Source organism: Macrotis lagotis, chromosome 1 (assembly GCF_037893015.1).
Source record: "Macrotis lagotis isolate mMagLag1 chromosome 1, bilby.v1.9.chrom.fasta, whole genome shotgun sequence".
NCBI lineage: Eukaryota > Metazoa > Chordata > Mammalia > Peramelemorphia > Peramelidae > Macrotis > Macrotis lagotis.
In genome coordinates, this window is record NC_133658.1 from 477192655 (window position 1) to 477218664 (window position 26010).

Consider the following 26010-nt stretch of genomic DNA (forward strand, 5'->3'; position numbering starts at 1 on the left):
CTGTGTGACTGGGTGAGTCATTTATTTGTTTCACTTTTTTCCTCAAACAAAAGTGGGGAAAATGCTAGCACAAATCTCCCAGCTTTCTTATGAGGATAAAATGAGTTTACAATTGTAACCACTTATTGTCTGGCAAATATTATAAATCCTTATTTCCTTCCTTCATATATATATATATATATATGTATATATATATATATATATATGTATGTATACATATATATATATATAATCCTTTGCACCTACAAGATTTCAACAGGGTCTTCTCACTGTTCTTTTGGAATCTTTATAATTTCATTTTTACTCAATTTCAGTAATTTTTAAAATAAACAAATGTTATTTCTCTGACTTTAAAAGATCAAATATTTCTCACATACATGAGAAATCATTTTATAATGTCCATTATGTGATTTCAATTTTTATATTTGTCAAGAATTGATTCTCTATCCAATATGCTCAAACCATATTTGAAAATTGTTTTTTATACTCATATATTAGAGGTTTCTAGTAAATTTTCTTTCTTATTACTTTAGATATCAAAATGATTATCCAGAATAGGAGTAATCTTACAGATATTAATAGTTGATATAAATATTACTTATAGAACACTTTTTTTCTGTCCCTTTCAGTACTAACTTGCTCCATGTATTTTAAAGATATGTAGTAATTTATAATGAAGAAGAAATGGAAATCTCCAGTTGAGAGAAATAGAGAGAAAGGCAAAGCATTTATGTAACATGGACTATAAGCTGGCATTGTGCTGAGTAACTTTTCACAAATAACAAATCATCTAATAGTCACACAGTAATCCTGCAAAGTAGCTGTCATTATTATCCATTATTATTTGGTAGTTGAGGAAATCGAGGTAAACAATCTGAGGCTAGATTTGAACTCAAGTCTTTCTGAACAGTTATCACTAAATGTCACTGTCTTTCATATTCACAATTGTTCTCCCTATATGAATAAAACAATGAGGACTTAACTACTCTTTAAAAGAGGAACAACATGGTATAGAACTGGAAATCGTCAGATACAAATTTGTCTCTGATATACCTGTCCTACAACCTTTTTCAATCTCTACCTTTTCAACAATGTCAGAAAAAATAACAATAATAGTAAATAATTAATTAACATTTAAATAGATCATTTACTTTAAACCACACAATGGGAAAATAATTTATGATTATTACCTTAACTAATCCTCATAATATCAATCAGAAGGTAGATACTATTATTATTGTCATTTAACAGATGAGGAAACTGCATGATTTGCCCAAGGTCACATATCTAGTAAGTGTTTGAGCTCACATTTGAACTCAGGACTTCCTGATTACACAGGTCTTGAACTCTTTGCATTGCACCACCTAGCACAATAAAACCTTTCTTGTTTCTTTTCAAACTTCTTATAAGAATCAAATGAGATATGCATATAAAAATATTTTGAAAGGTAAGAAGTTTGATTCCAGCACATATGGTTATCCTGATGAATGGAAAGTTCTTATGTATTTCACATATATGAAGATAGTTCTTTCAATTTGGGGCTAAAACAAGATCTTGTTCTTTAAATAATGGTAATAATAACCTATAACTATATAACAATTTGAAGTTAGCAAATTGCTTATTATATTATCTTTTTTGGGGAGATGTATCACAACCCTGTGAGGTAGTTATTACAAATATTATTATTTCTATTTTTAAGGCAAAGAAACCAAGGGTCAAAAGTGTCATGGGACTGATCCATGGTCACAGTAGTATCAGAGGTAAGATTTGAGCCCAAATATTTAGGACTCTAACATTCCATCCTTTCTATGATTGTGATTGTTTATCATTGCTTCCTGTTATCTATTGCAAAAAGGACTTTTTTCAATAGTTTCAATAGTTTACTTATAACATTTATCACCCTTCTGGTTTGCCCATTTATGTTTCACAAACCAGTTCTCTACCATATTTTCAAAGTTACTTTATTTCTCTGGACCTTAGTTTCCTCATCTATTAAATGAAGAAATTAGAAGAGATTATTTCTAAGATCTCTTGCAGTTCAGCATTCCAAGAGCAACTGACTCTTTACTTCCCTCTGTCCTTTTTAAAATTTTTTTAAAATTTATTTAAGGCAATGGAGTTAAGTGACTTGCCCAAGGTCACACAGCTAGGTGATCATCAAGTGTCTGAGGTCAGATTTTCACTCAGGTCCTCCTGACTCCAGGACCAGCACTCTATCCACTGTGCCAGCTAGCTTCTCTCCTCACCCCATCCTTCTTACCAGAACAAAGAAATAACTTCAAATCTTTTGCTTGTCTCACTCCAATTCAATTTTGTATTTGTCATCCATCCCTCACACATGTTTAGATCTTTAATGTAATAATTCTTGCTTCGGGATTGGCATCTTAATTGTATCCTAAGATATTTTTAGTGGTGCCTCCTCTTTGGCATTTAATATTGTCCTGTCCATAGGTAATCATTGACCCAATGGAGATGATGTGTCAGTATTCATCTGAGGGAAAGAGGGGAGGGGCTTTATCTGATAAGTGTAATGTTCTAGGATGATTTTTCTTAAACCTTCATTCTGATAGAACATTATCTTATCCAGGAGGGGAATAGGAGGTTGGTAAATTATGCCTTTTCAATTGCCCATCTCCATGAACCAATAATAATAATAATAATAATAGTCACTACTATTTGGAAATATTTTATCCAAGAAAGGAAGATGTCTTCTCGGCCTGCAAATTGATGTGGGAAGAGAAGCTATACAGAAATATTTTATTAAAACTTTAAGAAAATGTAGTCTGCTTAATGCACCCCCCCCACATTCTGTGTAATAGGATTAGAAGTAGTTCAGATACAAAGATGGTCCTATTGGTACCTTTGCCCCAAGCATTCCTTAACCATAGAAAACACATTCCATGCCTATAAGGAAAAAATACAAACAGACCCACATATTTCATCTAGTTCAACTTCCTATGAGTATCTTTGCCATCTTCACTCATCTCTGTTCTTCTGGCCAAAGAAAGATAAATGTGTGTGTGTGCATGAGTATACGAATATATGCATATGAATACATATTTACAAATGTCTGTGTATGCATATATATATATATATATATATATGTATATACACCCACACAGATTCTAGACATTGAACCAAGAACTAAAAATGCAAATATAATTAATAAATATAATGTTTCTTTATAAGAAGTTTAAATTATTGAAAGGGAGATTAAAAGAACATATACAAAATATAAATAAATATATGTGCATCACATATATACATATAAAAATAATGAATAATTATATATAAATATAATTAATGTTAAGAGAAATATATAAACCACTTAAATACAAGGTTATTTGAGAAGGAGGGTAGAGCATTTGAAAAGACCATATGTTGATGTTTGAACTGAATTTTTTAAATTATGAAATAAAAAGCATTTCAGTAACATAGTACAATAAAAATATGATAGTAATTATACTTCAAATGTATTAAGTACAACTTGTTATTCCTTGCAAATATATAAGAAAATTATTATGCCTATTTCTTTTATTTTTACTTTCCTTTCTCTTTTCTTAGAAATGATCATTAGACCTAAATAGATAAGGAGGAATCTTATCTAAAATCTATACATGCTTCTATTTATTAGTATTTTTCCTGGATGCAGAGAGCATCTTTCTTCCTATGTCCTTTATAAAACATTTGAATATTTATATTAGATAAAATAATTTACTTGTTCAAAGTCATCCTTCAAATAATATTGTTTTTATTCTATATAATGTTCTCCTGGTTCTTTTCACTTCACTCTTCATTATTTCAAGTCTTTGAAAATAATATTAAAATAACATTCAAAGTTATAATTACTTTTTGTGAATTTTCCACTCTTATTTTTTTACTATTTTCCTTTTCAGTCTTAGTTTTTATCTTATCCCTGTAATCTTCTCTCCTTCCCCTTTCATTTCTTATTTTACCCTCCCTTCCAAAAGTCTCTCCCTTATCTATTCATTCCACTCTCCTAATCTTAATCAATTATATCCTTCTAAACATTTCTTCCCCAAACTATTCCCCAGCTTTTTCACTCTCTAGAATTTTAGAAGTCTCCTTCTCCCTCTCTTTCTGTCTCTCTGTTTTACCTTAATTAGAGTCTAATAATTAGTCTTTAATGATTTCCTTATAAGTCTTCTGAATCTTTTATAATCAATTTTCCTTTGAGTTCTGATCTTTTTGCTACAAATACCTGAAAGTCTTTCAGTTTGTCATGTCCATTTTTTTTTCCATTCAGGTTTATAATCTCCTTTGGTGGATAAGTTATTCTTGGATGCTAACTCAGTTCCTTTACTCTTTGAAATATAATGCTCTAAAATGTATGATCTTTAAGTGTGCTAGAGCTTATGAAATCTTATTAAATTCTGATTTTTTGCCGCATTTTTTCTTTTTCTTGTTTCTCTTTAAACTTGGAATTTTGAAAGTCAGTGATGAAATTCCTGTTGGTTTTCTTCTTGGGATCTCTTTCATGTGGTGATCAGTGGATTATTTCAATTTATATATTATCTCAATGTACTAGAACTTTAAGGCAATTTTCCTTAATAAGTTCTTGCAATTTGTTTCTAGATACTTTTTTTGGATCTTTACTTTCAGATAGTCTGATAGTTTTTATATTCTTCCTGCTTGATCTGCTCTTAAGATCAGTTGTTTTTCTAATGAGATGTTTCAGATTCTCTTTTATTTTTTTCTAATTTTATTATATGTTGATTTCTTGTAATGTTATTACCCAAATATATTTTAAGAAGTTATTTCCTTCCTTAATATTTTGTTTCTTTTTTCTAATTGTTTTTTTCCATAAAATTTTGGATTGCTTGCTTTATTTTTCCATTTGATCTTTATTTTTTTCTTATTTGATTTTTGAATTCTTTTTCTAAATTTTTTCCTTAAGATTTTTGTATCTTTTTCTAATTGGTTACCATATTTTTCTTGAATTGCTTTGATTTTTTTTTCTAATTTTTCCTCTTTCTCTAATAGGATTTTTGAATTTCTAAGTTCTTTCAAGATCTCTTTCTGGGTTTGTAACCACTTGATATGACACTTTAGGATAGGAGTGGCTTTTTCTTTTTAACTTTACTATCTTCCTCTGATTATGAACCTAGATCTTTTACACTAAAGTAGCTATCAATGACCAGATACTTTTCCCTTTGCTTATTCATTTTTATTTTTTAATTTGTCTTAATTTGTTTTAGCAGCTTAATATTACTTATAAAGTTTTAATCCCGAGTTATGGGTAATATTGCCCTAGACCTCAGTTCCTTCCTACTGTTATTTTCTGAATTCTGTACAGGGGCTCAACCTCTTCTTTTCCTAACCTCTAGTCATACTGACCCAAAAATGTTCTTGCTCCCTGTGGTACTGGGGCCATACTTACTCATATTGGGTAAGCTCCTCCTCACTCACAGCTATAGCCTGGGATTATGTCTGGTCTGCACTACTGAGCTGAATTTTATAGAAAGAAAGGGATTCTTTGAGGTGAAGGTGAAAAAAGAGAGCAATCCAGAGGATTCTGTGAGGTGGGAAGTGAAAAAAGAGTGCATTCCAGAAGGAGGTGGAATTATATATATATATATATATATATATATATATATATATATATATATATATATATATATATATATATATATATGTATAACTACAGTTGTTCAAATAGGATTTTCTCATAATCTTCACCACTTTTAATGAATCTAAGTTTCTTGAGAGCTACCATTTTAATTTTTGTACCCACTGTTTCTACAATAGTATAATGCACCTAATAAGTCACTTGAAAAATACTTAGTGAGAATTGAACTAGATCAACTTAATATCTCTAGAGCTAAAACAGTTGAAATATTTTGAAAATTAGTGATTAGTGGAATGATTACCATCACAGTGGTTGTAAAATTCTCTTCATGCATAAATTGTGTTATGTTTAGGGGATGTGTTAAATAGTCTTGTTGTTGATTCTATATCAAAGAAGCATAGTTCTGAGTGAAATCTCAAAGGTTAAATAAGCAAAATTCCCAACCTATTCTCCAACTTAATTTTTATAGATCAGGAAATGATTCTCAAGAAAAAGGTAATCAACATGTCTGAGGTATCCTAGATATTCCTAATTAAGATGGCAAATGTATTATTTAATTTGTGACTGGGTAAAAGAAATCTTGATAATTATGGGTGAATGATTTTCTGAAGAATCTTTCTAGTACCCTCTTGATGGTGCAAGTCTTATATGTAACCAAGAAGAACAGACAGATAAAAAGTATACTTCTCTTTTTTATGCAGTTTGATAAACATTTTAAAGTTCAGATAAAGTTTAGGAAAGACATTCTAGAAACATCTAAGGATTAAAAACCCCCAGAAAATAATAACTTTTGTTCTCGAAAGCTTATAAACTATTACAAATACTCAAATTAACTACAAAGTATTAATGGAGGCTGACACTATCTGCATCCAAAGAAAGAACTGATAAATAGAAGTATATATGAATGATCTTGTGCACACAGACACAGACATAGACACACACACACACACACACACACACACACACACATACATTTTTGTTTAATGATAGTCATCTGTACATTGAGGGAAGAAAAAGGAAATTCACAAGATATCTTTATTAAATATAGGAATAGCAATTTGTACATAATAGCTGGGAATCTTTATCTGCAAGAATCTTATACTCTACTGGGATCAAGAGTGTAGAACATGAAGAGCAGAAGAGAATGGAAGGGAAAATAGATGGGAATGGGAAGGCAGATCATCTGGGTGTGCAGAACTTTGCAGAATGAACTGATAAAGGAATGACATGAATATGACTGAAGTCTTTTATGAAATGGTGATTTGGCTAGAGAGTAATCAGTCAGAAGAGTGAGCTATTAATTGGGCTTGAAGTTGGAGTAACCTTTTTATACTGAACAGTAAGTAAGCTTCTTCAGCATAAGAGCTATGTCTTATCTAGCCTTCAACCTTTCCCAGTTCCTACCGTAATTTCAGTAATTTTTAATTGTGTCCTACTCTTCATTACCTCATTTGGAGTTTTCTTGGCAAATATATTGGAGAAATTTGTCATTTCCTCCTCCAGCTCATTTTTTAGATGATGAAACTGAGAAAAAGAGTTAAATGACTTGACCAGAGTCACACAACTAATAAATGTCTGATACATTTTTTCTGATTCCAGGATTGACACTCTATCCTCTGGACCACCTAGCTTTCACATAATATAGGCATTTAATTATTTGACAAATTGAATTTAAATAACAATAATATGATACAATATTATGGATTTGTAAGAAAATTCTAGTAGAGATATTTAGGAAGGGCAGTTTGGAAGGCACTGTATATAGTTATCCTTTTAAAGATATCTAAATTCTTTCATGACAACTTTTTGGTTATTAAACACAGTAGGATGATTGATGAAGAAGGTGACAATACTAGAATCTAAGAAAGCAATTTTCAAGGGCTTTTAGCTCTACTATTTAAATTAAATAGCATTTCCAATTTCAAAAACCACCAAAGTCAACTGAAAGAACTATTGCCCATATCATAGTAATTACAGGTGTCAGAAAGATACTTCTTTCCCCAGAATTTTGTGGGGTAGAGCAATAAAATCCAGAAAGGAAAATAAGACATACAAAGACTTCACTTGGTTTACATTGTCATAGGATTACAAACATAAACTTAAGAGGCATTTAGAGCCACCCTCTCATTTTGCAACTGAAGAAACTGAGGGTAATAGAAGAAAACTTCATGCAGGTCTCATATTCTCTGATTACAAATCATACACTCTTCCCAGCTTATTACAACTTATTTAACAAGAGATATTACTGCATGAGCTGCTTATGATTAATTTACAGACCAAGTTTGCTTTGTAGATTATGATTCAAAAGTATTTAATTGTTTTATTTTGTAAGCTTTCAGGATTAAAGATTGATACATCAAAATTCATTTTCTACCTTTGTACCCTTCTTGTACTGCTCTCCCTCTTTATATCTGTCTCCTGACTTCTCTGACTTCCTTCAAGTTCAGCTAAAAATCCTCCATTCTAAAGGAAGCTCTTCTAGATCCCTTTTAATACTAATATTCTATTTATTATTTGCATTTCATCTTTTATATAGTTTGTTCATACAGAAATTCTTGCATGTTGTTTCCATAATTAGATTGTAGATTTCTTGAGATCAGGGTCTGTCCTTTTTCTTTGTACTTCAGAACTAGCACAGTGCTTTGTACACAGTTAGTTACTTAATAAATAGTATGGACTAACTGAAGCAAAAATTAAGACAATATTATAAAGAAGACTTGATCATCCTATTAACTGTCAGAAATGTTGATGAAGGGGAAAATCAATGTATAAGAAATTCCAGTAGTGGCTGAAAAATTATCCTTTCCTAAAGATAAAATTATGTTTACCTTTTGCTAGAGATGTAAAAGATCTACATATTGTCTTTAAAAATGATTCTCCATAGGAGAAATATCATCTAACATTAAACTGGATGAACTTCCCAGAATGCCAATATGTTGCTACCTTGGTAATTTCTCTGGAACATCATTTGGAGTCATAGCAAAGATCAGTGACACAAGTTGACAGATTTCAGTTGTTTTGAAGAAAAAAGAGATATTCTCCATAAATACTGAATGTCTTTTTTTTGTAAGTTTTTTGCAAGGCAATGGGGTTAAGTGGCTTGCCCAAGGCCACACAGCTAGGTAATTATTAAGTGTCTGAGGTCGGATTTGAACTCAGGTACTCCTGATTCCAGGGCCAGTGCTCTATCTACTGCGCCACCTAGCTGCCCCCTACTGAATGTCTTCTATAAAAAAAATCATCACTCCATTATGACTAAACAGTGGAATTTGTTGAAATGAAAGAAAGAGAAATCAAATCATATTTTAAAAAAACCCAATATAGTTAGTTAAGCACCTATTTATTCAGTACCTGCCATGTACTGGTTCTGTATTAAGAACTAATGATACAAGCAAAGACAAAAAATAGTGCCCACTCACAGTCTAATGGGGGGAATATCATGCAAAAAATATGTATAAACAAAATATATTCAGAATAAATGGAGGTTAGGAAATGCTACTGTAGAAGGTGGGATTTTAGCTGTGACTTGATGGAAGATGAGAAATCTGGAAGGCAGAAATGAGGAGGACCATAATTCCAGGGTTGTGGGACAGTAAGCAAAAATACCTGGAAATGGGAGATGGAAATTTCTGGAACTGGGAGATGGAGTATCTTTTTCATGAAACATCAAGGAAGCCAATATTACTGAACTATGGAGTCCCTGGTGACAAATAATTAGATGAAAGGAGAAGTGGGACAGCTTAGAAAAGGTATTAAGTGAAAAGTAGAATTTTATTTTTGATCCTAGAGGCTATAGAGAATCATTGGAGTTTATTAATTTGTGTGAGGTTGACAAGATCAGACCCATACTTTAGGAAGATCACTTTGACTGTTGACTAGGGAGTGAATTGGGGACAGAGGGAAACTAACAAATAGATTATTCCAATGATCTAGGCATGAGTGATGTCTAGATCTGCCCCAGAGTGGTAATAATTATCAAAGGAGAGAAGGTGGCGTATAATAGAGAGCACTGTAATGGATATAAAAAAACATAAAAATGATCCATGTTTCAAAGTTATCCATTTGACTCATGGAATCAAAATAGGAACCCATGAAAAATTTAATTGTAACATTTAAACACTTATTTGAACAATGGTTTCAGAGAGGAGATTCCAAAAGAAGATGTAGCAAAATTGTACAGAATATCACCACTTTATAATTACTATGAAATGGCAGCAGACATTACTTTAGCTCTGAGTGTTCTTGGAAAACCCTCTAAATAATTGGTAAAAAAGTACTAGCAGGGCAGCTAGGTGGCACAGTGGATAGAGCACTGGCCCTGGAGTCAGGAGGACCTGAGTTCAAATCTGGCCTCAGACACTTAATAATTACCTAGCTGTGTGGCCTTGGGCAAGCCACTTAACCCCTTTGCCTTGCAAAAACCTAAAAAAAAAAAGTACTAGCACTACTATGTTATAGTCTAAGAATAAGCCCAATTCCCATATAAATTTGATGTATTTGTGTATGTGTGTGGGGACAGGTGAGCATGTGGAGAATTATAATTTTTATATAGACTGAGAACAGAGTAGAAACTAGAAGTCATCCAGTTCAATCTCCAAATTTTCAAATGAGAAAACTGATGTCAAGGACAGTAAAGACAGATAAATATGTGGCAGAGTCAAGCTGCTGAGTCCTCACCTTTAATTGCAAGATTAACTAAAGCCTTGGTCATGTAGACTGAAATGTAAATGCTGAATTTAAGGCCAACTTCAGAAGGTTGCATATCAGAACTTATTTGTAGTAATGGATGTGAGGAGAAGGCTGCAAAAGTCCACCTGACATTTGTACTTCCACACCATGGTAAAGCAAAGTAATGTGATGACCTAGGTCTCAAAAATATTTGGAAATTCTCCATTAATTACAGTCAGATTTGCTTGATGTCAAGTCTTTTCTGCTGTTTCTTTCTTTCTATTATTAATTAATTGAGATCTTCCTGTAAGCAATTTAAATGCACATAGATGAAAATTGGACCCCCAGGCAGGTCAGACTTTAATTGGACAAAAATAAAATCAGCATTCCATCCTATAATTACAGTACTGTATTTCATTCCATTATTATACTATAGGGTTTTATTCCCTTTCATATGAAACCACACACTTGAAAAAGCTAAATATACTTATCACTAAAATGTGTTTCAGGTTAGAGAGTATGATTAGTTGACTGATCCCCTTCAGTGCTCATTTGCACAAAATTATAACAAAATTTAGCACAGAAGACTCTAATGAGTGGTTTCTTTTAAGATTTAAGTGTACAACCATATAAATGACTCTTAGTATGTAAACAAATAAATAAAATTGAAGTCCAAACCTGTTAAATCAACCATGCTTTATGGGGACAATCATGACCAGTTTCAGTAAAGCTTTTAGAATGTAGATGAAAAAATAAAAACTTAATAAATGTCAAGAAAGACTACTTAAGCAAGATTGGCCTTTTGAAATGTTTCTTTTTTATTTCTTTTTATAGTTAGCTACAATTCAAATCCAGAAACTTAGTATATAGAAGTAATTATATTTGATCTTCCAGTTTAACAACAGGGAATCAAAATGTCTAAGTGGCAGAGCTGGGACTACAGTCATGAAGACCTGAATTCAAATCAAACCTCAGACTCTGACTAGGTGTGTGATGGTGGGCAAATCACTTAACTTCTCTTTACCTTAATCCACTGGTGAAGGTAGATTTTATAGTATCTTTGCCAAGAAAATTCCATGGACAATATGGTGCATAGGGTCACAAAAGGTTGGACAGGACTGAATAACATTCAAGTTCAGAATATTTTACTAGAGATCCCAAAGAACTTCTTGTCTCTGTTCTCACATTATTTCAGTCTAGTGCCCACCTAAATAATCTTCCCCAATATCATATTTCCAAACAATTATATTTCAGGAACTTTTAGCATCTCTCTTTTACTTATTATTTAATTTTAGTGATCTCAATATGGAGATTCCCTTCACTGATGAAGATCAATTCTACTTGTAACTTAGGATTTCAGGTTAGAATTTTAAATGATATGCCCATAATGAATACAGTTAGTATGCATCAAAGAGAAGACGACCTAAAATCAATTCTCTATGATGTTCCTTGCTTTTCTATCATGTGAAATCATATCAAATTAACATATATAATACCTCTCAATATCTATATTCTTTTTCTCCTTGGAGAAAATCAATACAGGCTTATATTTACATGATACTATATGGTAATAGAGGGCAGTTAGGTGGCAGGGTTAATCTTGGAATAAGTAAGACATCTTCCTGAATTCAAATCTGATCCCATATACATGCTAGTTATGTGACCCTGAACAAGTCATTTAACCCCATTTGTCTCAATTTCTCATCTGGAAAATGAACTAGAGGAACAACAAATGATTCTAATATTTCTGCCAAGAAAGTCCCAAATGAGGTCATGAACTGTTCAACATGATTGAACAATGACTCAATAATATGGAGTAACTAAGTTTTTTACATACTTATTTCTTTAGATCTTAGCAAAAATATCACATAAAAAGAACAAAAATTAAAGACACGAAAGTAAGACTCAAACTGATTAAATAACTGGTTCAAGCTCAGTTAGTAAGAAGCAAAACTGGGACTTGACTTGAGGTCTTTGGACTCCCAACTCTAATATGTTTGGGCCTCAGGTTTTCTCCAGGGCTATCTAGAAGTCATTCCTGGATCAAATCCACATCTAATTGTAAATTTCTATCATATCTTTTGACTTTCTCAAGCCATATCTTCTCTATTTTAATTTGCTTTAATTTAATTGTTTTCACAAGATATAGTATTACTTGCCTTAAGAAAGGATTTTGAGAAGACCTTGTCCAGTATAATTACAAAATCTTAATTGGATAATAAATTTTGATTGAGCAAACCTCAAAGAAAAAAAAATATTACTTAATGATATCATTAGAGGAAGAAACTCCTCCAGGGAGACACTTGCCACTCTAAGTGACTTTTATGTAATCATCCTGAACTCATTCTTCCATGGTTAGTATATTATCACCCTATTATACTCTCCCCACCCAGTGAATCTGAATGTCCAGCTGTTGTTTTGAGGATTCCATTTCCCATCCTTCATATTCCATTTTCAAACTTTTATCCCCATTAGCTCTATCCCACCAATGTCCCATTCCAGATCTCCATATCTCTGCTACTGTGCTCTCTGGAATGTCTTCTCCATATTTAACAAACTTGTTATAATCTTCAAATTTCCCTTCCTACTTCCTACTCTTTCCATTTTATGACTCTCACTGAGATCCTATTTCTCATGTCCTTGTTACTTCTAAACCTAAAGTTCATATTTCTGAGCTGAATGATGTTGATGGATAAGCATCTTCTTAGAGAAGTTTCTCCTCTAATATCATCACTCAGTAATATTTCTTCTTTTGAGATTTACTCAATCAAAATTTGTTATCTAATTAAGATTTTGGTAGCTGTTGTCTTTGGGTCTTAGAACATTGTCTTTTGTTCTCCATGGGTTCAGTGTCTGATTCATTGTCTTTTTCTCTATACTAATTCTTGCCCTCATAAAAGGAGATTTCACTTTTGCACCATGATGATCCTTTGAGTATTCTAATTGTCCAGGTCTTCAATCTGCTAATTTTCCTTGACCTATACCTCTATTATTGTTAGACTTTTTAGATTGCTTTTATCCTTTATGGTTTTTTTGAACTAAACACTTTTTTAGCAGCTGATATTTTATAACTTTATTTAAATGAAGTTCAATTTAGTTTTCATCCACAATGACTGGCTGTAACCTATTGAAAGCTGTGACTAGCACATAAGTAACCAACATATATAACTTGTTTGGTGAATCTTTATTTTTGTTGCATTTCAGGACAAACACAATTGAATATGGGACATTTCTCATTCCTTTGGACAAAACAGTATTGTTGAGTCTGGTGTCAATGTGCACATTTGGAGTTCACATTTCTTTCATGCAAATGTGCAGATTTCCTTTAGAGCCCAAAGAGTTCACTTTTTGAAGTCTACTCCATGAATTTTCTTGTGAATATTAATGATATACTCTTTGGTCAAAACCTCACTGATGGCAGAATGTTCCTCATTTTTCTCTCCACCTTTGTTTTTAGGAGTTATCCTACCATGGTCCAGGTAAGAAAAGGGGAGATTCTTTTACTTGGTAATAATCATCATTCTTTCTTTCCTTCTACCTTACCACCACAACCCTGTACTTTGTCTGCACATACTATGACCACTATGACCTTAACTCCCTTCAGCTTTTCTTTCAGGCCATTACCTGACTACTCTCCTTCCCTTCCCTATTTCGATTTCTTGGTTAACCAGTTCAAGTTGACATTTTCTATACTATAGTGTAACCCTTATCTTTTTGCTAAACCTGCCAGGCCAAGTATCATTAAAAAAAAGACATATCTTCCTGATACTGTAGGATCATGGGGACACCTGAATTACATGTCCCATGAGACTTTGGGATCATAAATCCCTGTGTAGATATCAGGTAGTAAAGGTAAACTGAATAGGAAAGAGAAAGAGGTAGTGGTTAATGCAAAAGTAGAATATAAGACCCAGGTAGAGTGGGTTTTCAGGTAGGCAGATATCTCTGTTATGATGTTGAGGGGAAAAATGACTGACTAGTATTTTATTCCTGTTATAGTAAGTCAAACTGATAAACAAAATTTTAAGAATATAATAAAGAAAGAAGGCCTTCCCAAAAGGCACTTTAGGGCCTTATTATAATATCAATTCCCTCTCTTCTCTCCTCTAATATAGCTTGAAAGTCCTTTAAAGGAGAGGCATTAGGGATTAGTAGAGAGAGAGAGAGAGAATTGGCATTGAAACAAGTAAACCTAGGTTTAAGTCTCATTCTGACTCATTCTAACTCATATTGACTGCAATCCTGGATGTAACTAAATCTCTCACTGCTCCAGGCATCTCTTAAGATTATAGATTGCAGAATAGAGAGGGTGCTAACTAGCCCTGGAAGAGGGAATTTTCTCCCCCGGGAGTTCCCTATAGCAATACAATAGTTTCAGTCTCTATGCTTTATTCACAAGGCAATGAGGAATTATAATGTTTTAGTGTGGGAAGTGCAAGTAATTGGAAAATTAAAGTAGAACTTTCTGAATTTATATCAGATGGTCTAATTTAAACAGAATGATGTACATATCCCATTCATTTCTAACATACTATTTTCTAGATTTTATTCTAGATTTTTCTAAGTAATGAAAAAATTCTTTGAATTACTATTATCTCACTATCCCCAAATAAAAGTAGATTTATTCATGCAAAAAAACATCAAATTAGAAAGGCAAGACAAGATGACATTTATTAATTTCTTATATATGTGCATATATATATATGTATGTATACACACACACATATATACTAGGAACTATGATGGCCAATGGGTATATAAATGTGTGTGTGTGTGTGTGTGTGTGTGTGTGTGTGTGTGTGTGTGTGAGAGAGAGAGAGAGAGAGAGAGAGAGAGAGAGAGAGAGAGAGAGGAATAAAGGAAAAGGAATTTAGAAAGAAAAGATGGAAGAAGGGAGAAAGAAAGTAAGAAAGGAAAAAAGGAAGAGAGGGAAGGAGGGAAGAAAGAAAGAAGAAAGGGAGGAAAGCATTTCTTTTTCCCCTCTCAATTTATTTTTTCTAATTACAAAGATAGTTTTCAAAATTAGTCCTTCTGCAAACTTTTGAATTCAAATTTTTATACCATTCTCTCTTCCCCATCCTCTCTCCATGTTAGTGAACAATCTAATATAGGTTATATATGTACAATTGTGTTGAACATATTTCCATATTAGGCATGTTCTGAAAGAAAAATTAAAACTAAGGTGGGGGAGGGGAGATCATAAGTGAGAAAGAAACAACATAAAAGACGTTTTAAAAAGTGAACATGGTGTGCTCCACCCTTCATTCTGACTTCCATACTGTTCTCTGGATATGGATGGCATTTTCCTTAACATTCTTAGGATTATCCTCAATCACTAAACTGCTTGTTACTCATCTCTTGAGTCTGGTATTTGAAGATCGAGTTTTCTGTCCAGGTATGGCCTTTTTATTAGATAAAGTAAAAGTCCTCAGTTTCATTGAAAGTCCATCTTTTCACCTAAAAGTATATAATGAATTTTGATGGGTTGATTCTTGATCCTTTCCCTCCCCAAAATATCATATTTCAGGACATCTGATCCTTTAATATTGAAGCTGATAAGTCCTGTGTAATTCTGACTGTGGCTCCCAGGTATTTAAATTGTTTCTTTTTGGTAGCTTGCTGAATTTTTTCCTTTAGCTGAGAATTCTGAAATTTGGTTTCAATATTCCTTGGGGTTTTTATTTAGGGATCCTTTTCTAGGAGTGAGCCATAGATTCTTTCAAGGACTATTTTATTTTCATGTTCTAGAATATTAGGGTAGTTTTTCATGATACGTTTCTGCATGATATTGTCCAGGTTATTTTTCTGATCATGGTTTTCAAGTAGTCCAATGATACACAAATTATCTTTCCTGGATCTATTTTCCAGGTCAATTTTTTTCCCCCTAAGAGGTACTTTCGGAGAGCTAGGTGGTACAGTGAATAGAGCACTGGTCCTAGAGTCAGGAGGACCTGAGTTCAAATCCAACCTCTGACACTCAATAATAACTTAACTACTCTACTCCTTGGGTGAGTCACTTAACCACATTGCCTTGCAAAAATCTAAAAAAATACCAAAAAAAGAGGTACTTTACATTTTCTTTCATTTTTCAGCCTTTTGGTTTTGTTTAATGGAACTTTGATATCTCATAGACTCATTAGTTCCATTTGTTCAATTCTAATATTTAGAGTTTGATATTCTTCAGGTAACTTTTGGGTTTCCCTTTCTAGTTGGTTAATTTTCCTTTTTGTTAAGTTGTTTTCCTTTCCTTTTCCTTTTCCTTTTGATTAATTGGTTAATAGTTGAGTGCTTCTGGTCATATAGGGAGTATAGTCCCAAGATTTTTGTGTTGAGACCTTAACTGTGGTGTTTCCTACACTTCACCTGCTAGCAGTGTACTATCTGTGTTAGGATAATCACTCAACCAAGTCTTGCTTTGTTACAGCAACATTTAGGGATCAGACTTTGTCTTTAGCTGAGGTTGGGACTCTCACTGCTGGACTGCTGGACTGTTGACTAGTTGAGCCTGGAACTAAACTGTGCTGAGGCTGACTTCCACTGACTTTTCAACTCTCCCACCTATTGCTGGGCTATATTTTCCTCTAATTCCCATGAAACAGACCCTTAGTGAACTTCTTCCACAATATCTTGATTTTTTTGTTTGTTTGTTTGTTTGTTTTTAGGTTTTTGCAAGGCAAAGGGGGTTAAGTGGCTTGCCCAAGGCCACACAGCTAGGTAATTATTAAGTGTCTGAGACTGGATTTGAACCCAGGTACTCCTGACTCCAGGGCAGGTGCTTTATCCACTACACCACCTAGCCACTCCTTCCACAATATCTTGAGTTGAGAACTTGTTTCACTACTTTTTTTCTGTAGTTTTAGGGTCTGTATAGAGATTTTACTTAAAGTTGGTTAGGGAAAAAGTTCCAGGAATTACCTAGCTTCCTGCTACTATCCTACCTCCACCCCAGAAGTCAAGGAGGACATTTCTTAATCTCAAAGAATTTATATCCTGTTGGAAGAAAGGGATACCAAAAAAGGGGTGGAAAGCAGAGGTGACACTTCAAGGGTAGAGCCAAGATGATGGTGTGGAGCTAACATGATCCTGGAGCTTACATTCAAACTACAGATCCCACCAAGAAAAAGAGAAGATTCAAAGAAGTTTTCAACTGTAGATATTTTGGATGATCTTCAATGGAGGTCTATCTCTTTGGGGGAAAGGGGGGAATTAAAGGCCAGGTGGTGGAGGAGCAGGGAAAGCCAGAAGGAGGCTCTTAGTCACAGTGCAATCCAGGTCCTGATAGCTTGATAAGAGCAGAGGTGCTGACAGCTAGATAGCAAACCAGCAGGGAGGATCCCAACCCCAAACAAAATCTGAACTCTGGGAACACTGGGGCAAAAGACAGGGCTGGGTTGGGAACAAACCACTGCTAAGTCAGAATTTGGACATAAAGGAGGAAACAAACCTCTGCAAAGGCAAGGCCTGGATTACAGAGGCAATATCTTGGCCAGCAACAAGCCAGGAATCAGACCCCAGTCTCAGCAAAAAACCAGTTTGGAAGTATACTTCTTATACCCCAAGAAGAGAGTTAAAACAACAAAGATGAGCAAAAAAAGCTAAAAGAGTGTTTACTATAGAAAACCACTTTACAGACAAAGATGATAACAATGCCATGTCTGAAGAAGAAAGCAGTGAAAAAGCATTCACTGGAAGTATCAAAACAGTATAAATTGGACTCAAATAAAAAAGCTCATCAAAGAGCTTAAAAAAGAATTTAAAAAGCAAAGAAGAAAGGAAGAAGAAAAATGGAAAAAAGAAATGAGAGTCATGCAGGAAAATTAAGAAAAATTGACCAAAGAAATCAAGTCCATTAAAAGTAAATTAGTGGGATGGTAGGTGGAACAATGGATAGAGCACTGGCCCTGGAGTCAGGAGTTATCTGAGTTCAGATCTGTCCTCAGACACTTAATAATTACCTATCTATGTGGCCTTGGGCAAGTCACTTCACCACATTGCCATGCAAAAAAAAAACTAATCTAAAAAAAAAGTAAAAATAGTCAGCTGAAAAAGAAAACATAAAAGCTAATTGAAGAAAATAAAACCCTAAAAATTAGATTAGAACAAATAGAAATCAATGAATCTACATGACTACAAGATTCCATCAACTAAAATAAAAAGGCTAAAAAACCTGAAGAAAAAGTACTATTTAGGAATGACCTGGAAAATGTAAAGTATTTTTTAGGGGATGAACTGGAAAATAGTTCCAGAGACAATCTATGAATCATCAGAAAGTCTAGATCAAAGTCTAGATCAAAAAACACTTGGAAACCATCATACTGGAAATTATAAAGGAAAACTGTCCAAATCTACTAGAAGGAGATAACACTATAGCCATTGAATAAATTCATAGAACTACTCCAGAAAGAGACCTCAAGATAAAAACTCCAAGGGCTGTTATAGCCAAATGACAGAACTCTCAAATAAAAGAGAGAATATTACAAACAGCAAAAAGAGAACAATTTAAATACAAAGTAAACACAATGAGACACACACAGGACCTATTTGTCTCAACATTAAAGGATAGGAAAACCTGGAATATTATATGTTGAAGAACAAAGGACCTGGGACTACAACCCTGAATGTGTTGCCCTGCAAAATTCAGCATATACTATCAGGGAAAAAGATAGATGTCCAATGAAATAGTGGATTTTCAGAATTTCCAAACACAAAGACCAGAACTTAACAGAGAATTCAATTGCCAAATATAGGACTCAAGAGTGGCACAAAAAGGTAAATGAAAAGGGGAAGGAAAAATAAAACAAAACAAATGTTGGTCAAGACCATCAAATCGTATACAACTCGAAAAGGGAAGATATAACACTGCTAATTCATTTTTTTTTAATTTTAGTTTTTGCAAGGTAAATGGGGTTAAGTGGCTTGCCCAAGGCCGCACAGCTAGGTAATTATTAAGTGTCTGAGCCCGGATTTGAACCTAGGTACTCCTGACTCCAGAGCTGGTGCTCTATGGGATAATTAAAGGGTCAAATATAATTGAAGAGAATGGACTTAAAGGATATGGGTAAAGTTGGGTCTTATCCTTCCATTGAAAAGGTCCAAGATGACATCACTATGTTTGAGACAAAAAGCCCTGAAGAAAAGCAAGGTAGTTAACTTTAAACTTAAGTGTTTCAGTATCCTTTGACCACTTTAATTCCACTGTGCTTAGCATTTTGTCTAATGAGGGCATCATAAACTGAGAGGTCCTGAGACAGTGTCTCCCATAACTTCACAATCATTGATAAAATTGTCAGGTGAGCCCTCCAGAACCTCCCAGTACTTGGAGCTCTTTAAGTCTCATAAACTGGGGGGGTGGGGGTGGTCCTGAGTCAGTGTCTCTGTAACTTACAATCATTTGTAAATTCTCAGGGTAGACCCCCAGAACCTCCTAGTGCTTAGAGATCTTTATGATTCTTGCAGTTAATTAGATCAGGGTTTGACTCAACCCATGATTCACTTAAAAAGGGTCTAAGTACCCTGGGAGGGGTAGAGGTGGAGTAAAGAAGGAGATAAAATCAGCTTTGCTTCACTTAATAAGAGGTTAAATATCCTGGCTGGGGAGGCAGAGATGGGGGTGGGGGGAGGGGTGGTAGGGGAAGGAGGGTAAGGTATGAGAGAAAATAGGCCTGGGGAGGGGCACAACTAATTCAAAAAATGATGTGGCTTTGGATGATATTGGCTCATAAGGATGATTGTGTGTACTTGAAAGATACTTGAAAAGGGGGCAAGATAAAAATGATCGTAATTATAATTTTATGCTTATGAAGCAATCAAGCAAACTGAGATGATACCTTGATAACAATATGAGCTTATCAAATTATCAAATTGTGATTGATGATACCTGATTAATAGTACTAGAGCAATAAATAACACCAAGGGAAGGGACAAAAAGATTTATAATTTTAGAGGGAAAGAAGGGAGAATGTGAACACTGGGTAAATTCTATTCAATAGATTTAGCCCAAAGAGAGAATGAAATACAGTTCCACTTGGGTTTAAAAATCTATCCTAATCTACAGGGAAAGGTGGTAGTAGGAAAGGGAAAGATAAGGGAAGAAGGGATAGATAAAAGGGAAGGTGAAGGTATAAGTTAAAAAAACCTGAAAATTAAATTTTTAAAAGACAATTCAAAGAGGAAAGGTAGTAAAATTATGGTGAAGAGGAATAAGAGAAAAAGAAAGAGAAAAATATAAAGGGAGAAAGATAGTATGGAGGGAAATACAGAATTAGTAATCTTAATTGTAAATGTGAATGGGATGAACTGTTCCATAAAATGGAAGCAGATACCAAAATGGATTGAAAACCAGAATTCTACAATATATTGTTTACAAGAAACACATGTGAAGCAGAGAGAGATACACACAGGATAAATATAAAAGAGTGGGAGCAAAATAAAAATCAGGTAGCAATCCTAATCTCAGATAAAGTAAAAGCAAAAATCAATCTCATTAAAAGGGATAAGGAAGGAAACTATATCTTCTTAAAAGTCACCATTGGTAATGAAGCTATATCATTACTAAACATGTATGTACCTAGTGCTATAGCATCCAAATTCCTAGAGGAAAAGCTGTTTGAATTACAAGGAAACATGGACAGCAAAACTTTAATAATGGTAGACCTCAATCTCCCTCTCTCAGAAGTAGATAAATCTATACACCAAATAAACAAGAAGAAAGTTAAGAAAACTTAGGAAACTTAGATATGATAGATCTGTAGAGAAAATTTAATGGGGGATAGAAAAGAATGTATATTTTTATTGGGAGTACATGGTACCTATATCAAAATTGACCATGTACTAGGGCACAAAAATCTCATAATCAAAAGCAGAAAGTCAGAAATAATAAATACATACTTCTCAGACCATAATGCAAGAAAAATTACATGTAATAAAGGGTCAGAGAAAGGTAAACCAAGAGCTAATTAGAAATTAACTAACTTTATCTTAAATAATGAGTGAGTCAAATAACAAATAATAGAAATAATTAATAATTATATACAAGAAAATGATAATAATGAGGAATAACATCAAAACTTATGGGATGCAGCCCTTTATGGGATGAGGGAAAACTTCATATCTCTATATGCCTACATGAATAAAATAGAGAAAGAGTATATCAATGAATTGGATATGCAACTAAAAAGCTAGAAAAAAGAAAAAGCTAAAGATCCTCAATTAAAAACCAAATTAGAAATTCTGAATATCAATGGAGGGATTAATAAAATTGGAAGCAAGAAAACCATAGATTTCATAAATAAAACCAAGAGTTGGTTTTATGAAAAAGCCAATAAAATAGACAAACCTTTGGTTAATCTGATTTAAAAAAAGCAAGATAACTGAATTACCAGTATCAAAAATGAGTAGGGCGAACTAACCACCAATAAGGAGGAAATTAGAGAGATAATTCAGAGCCATTTTACCAAACTGTATGCCAATAAATTGGATAACCTGAGTGAAATGGATAAATATTTACAAAAATACAAACTGCCCAGATTAACAGAAGAGGAAATAAATTACTTTAACCCCATTTCAGAAAAAGAAGTTGAAGAAATCATCAATAAACTCCCTAAGAAAAAATTCTCCAGGTCCAAATGAATTTACAAGTGAATTCTAACAAATATTTATGGAACAATTAATTTCAATTCTACATAAACTATTTAAAAAAAAATAGGAATGGGCATCTAGGTGGTGTAGTGGATAAAGCACCGGCCCTGGAGTCAGGAGTACCTGGGTTCAAATCCGGACTCAGACACTTAATAATTACCTAGCTGTGCGGCCTTGGGCAAGCCACTTAACCTTCCAAAAACCTAAAAAAAATAAAAATAAAAAAATAGGAGTTCTGCCAAACTCCTTTTATGACACCAACATGGTGCTCATACCTAAACCAGGTAGAACCAAACAGACAAAGAAAATTATAGACCTCTCTCCCTAATGAATATTGATGCAAAAAATATTAAATAAATAAAGTTTTAGCAATGATTAGGTAGGATTTATACCAAGTAGGGAAGAGATGGTTCAACATTAGGAAAACACTGAACATAATTAAACATATCAATAACAAAACAAACAAATCATATGATTATCTCAATAGATGCTGAAAAAAACCTTTATAACATACAACATCAATTCCTATTAAAATCACTAGGAAAATTTAGGAATAAATGGAACTTTCCTTAAAATAATAAATAGAATCTATCTAAAACATAAACAAATACTATATGTAATAGGAATAAACTTGGAGCATCTCCAGTAAAATCAGGGGGTGAAACAAGCATTATCACCATTACTATTCAATATAGTATTTGAAATGCTAACTGTAGTAATAAGAGAAAAAAAAGAAATTGAAGTAATCAGAATTGGCATTGAGGAAGCAAAACATTCACTCTTTGCAGATGATATGATGGTATATGTAAAGAACCCAAGAAAATTATCTAAAAACTCCTTGAAACAATAAATTCAGGAAAATAGCAGAATAAAAATTAAACCCACATAAATCACCAGTTTATACATACACACACACACACACACACACACACACACCCCAAATCCCAAGAGCAAGAAATAGAAAGAGAAATTTCATTTAAAATAACTTTAGACAACATTAAATATTTGGGAATCTACCTCCCAAGATAAACCCAGAATCTGTTATGAACAAAATTATAAAGCACTTCTCACTCAAATAAAGTCAGATCTAAATAATTGGAAAAATGTCAATTGCTCATGGTTAGGGTGAACTAATAATATAAAAATGACAATTCTACCCAAATTAAATTACTTACAATGCCATGCCAATCAAACCATGAAATAACTATTTCACCAAGCTAGAAAAAATAGTAACAAAATTTATCTGGAGCAAAAAAGGTCAAGAATAGCAAGGGAACTGATGAAAAAATGTAAAGGAAGGTGGTCTAACTCTATCAGTTTGAAAACCATACTATAAAGCGGCAGTCATCAAAACTGCCTTGTACTGGTTAAGAAATATCATAGTGGATCATTGGATTAGGATAGGTTCAAAAGAAACCATAGTAAATGACTACAGCAACCTACTGTTTGACAAACCCAAAGACATCAGCTTCTTGGATAAGAACTCACTATTTGGTCAAAGTTTTTTGAAAATTGGAAAATAATATGGCAAAAATAGGCCTAGACCCACATCTCACACCCTACATCAAAAGAAGGTACAGGATTTAGACATAAAGGGTAACACTATAGATAAATTAATAGACCAAGAAATTATCCATCAGATCTATGGAAAAGGGTCAAATTTATGACCAGAGAAGAATTAGAGTATATTATAAACTGCAAAATGAATGATTTTGACTATTTTAAATTAAAGATTTTTCACACTAATAAAATCAATGCTGCCAAAATGAGTAGAAAAACAGAAAGCTGGGAAACAATCTTCACAACTAGGAGTTCTGATAAAAGTCTCATTTCTAAAATATATAGATAATTGCATCAAATTTATAAGGCTACAACTCATTCCCCAATTTGTAAATGGTCAATGGCTATGAATAAACACTTTTAAAATGAAGAAATTAAAGCTATATATAATCATATGAAAAAATGCTCCAAATCATTATTGATCAGAGAAATGCAAATTAAAACAACTATGAGGTATCACGTCACACCTATCAGATTGGCTAAGATGAGAAAAAGGGAAAATGATCAATGTTGGAGAGGTTGGGGGAGGATTGGAACACTGACCCATTGCTGGTGGAATTGTGAAGGGATCCAAACCTTTCTGGAGAGCAATATGGAACTATTCCCAAAGCGCAATAAAACTGTTCCTACCCTTTGACCCAGCAATTCCAATTCTAGGTCTATATCCTGAAGAAATTATAAAAAAGGGAAAAGTCCTACATGTTTCAAAATATTTTCATAGCAGCTCTTTTTGTAGTGGCAAAGAATTAGAAATTGAGAGTATGCCCATCAGTTGGGGAATGGCTAAACAAGTTATGGAACATGAATACCATGGAATACTATTGTCCAATAAGAAACCATAAATAGACTCTATAGAAACATGGAATGACTTATGGGATCTGATGCTGAGTGACGGGAGTAGAATCAAGAGAAAAGTGTATATACTAGCAGCAACAGTGTGAGATGATCAACCTTGCTGGAAGCTTCTCTAAGCAGTTCAGAGAGCTAAGACAGCTGTACATGTTGACCATGTACAACTGACCATGTACAACATGGTCATGGACAATGTTATTCCCATTTGGAGGAAGAAAAACAAAACAAAACAAAACATACACACAAACCCAACCCTTCAGAATCTGATTTACACTTTATAAAAATTATCTCATGTATCTCTTTCCCTTAATCCTAATTCCTCTTTCCAAAAACAATTAATCTGTAAACATGTTTATCAAAAATATGTACATACAATTCTAAAATGACTGCAGCTGAGAGGAGGGGGGTGGGAAGGGAGGGAGGAAAGAAATTTTGTAACTTAAATGAATATATGTGCATATGGATGAAAATAAAAAAATAACTAAAAAGGAAAGTAGAGGTGAGGAGTCAGGGAGTAATGATACCAAGAGTGGGGAGATGGTGTTAAAGTCCAGAAGTCAGAAATGACACTGGTAGAGAAATGAAGATCAGTTGGCCTGGCCTTTTCCTTAAAATGGAGGACTCAAGAGGAACTCGTCAATGAAAGAAAGGAGTTGGTATAGCAGAGAGATAGGTATTCCAGAGTGAGGTTTCAGTTCTTTTGAAACAGAGATGGCTGGTTCATAGTAATGAGGCTTAGAGACTGAGGATAGTACAAATAACAAAGAATAAAACAATCCTTTTTCTCAAGAAGTTTACATTATTTGAACTTATTTTTGTTAGACTTTATAAAGGCTCATGTCCTAATTACAGAGCCTCTAGTAACATAGTATTGTTTCCTTGCCCTCAGTAGACATACATAAAATAATAGACAATAAGTAAAAATAAAATAGCAGTATCTTGAATCAAAATGACATATATCACTACTCAAAATATGATGGTTAAAAGAAAATTGGCAGTGATTTATTTCAAGGCCTTAGATATCACAAGTTAGATACAATTCATTTTTTTTTTAATTTGAGACTCCTAGACTCACATAGGCTGAGTTCAATTTGGAGACTTTCTTTGACTCACATATCTAGCTACATAAAAATTTGACCCATATTTAAAAGACTCTTCAGCTGCCATGAAAATAGTCACATTGAACATGACAAGTTTTATTAAAAATAACATCAAATAAATAAAATTTATACCCAAATTCATTAATAGTCAAGATCACATGGATCACTGTAGCAGCCCTTACGGCTGCTTACATTTGTGTCTAACCTCTTCTTGTACTTATTTTTCCAACTTCTCTATAACTCTCTGACTATATATGTAAGGGCTTATCCCATTGACATTATTCAGATCTTGCCTTGAATTTGAGTGATATTTTGTCAAGAAAACGCAAGAGATAGGCAGATTTTACTAAGCTCCTCACAGGGAATGCTTAGTTATAGCCACTACACAAATAACGAGGCCAGAGAAAAATGAAATCCTTATCCAAGTTGGCAAGATACCTGTCTTTGAGAAAAATGCACTACAATAATTGGAAAAATAGTTTAACAAAATGAAAATGGATGATATGCTTTTTAGGAGACTTAAAAGTAAACTAAGGTAGGAAATTTATTTTAAATTACTTTTTAGAAAAAGTGAACAATAATGCAAGCAAATCAATGAAGAAT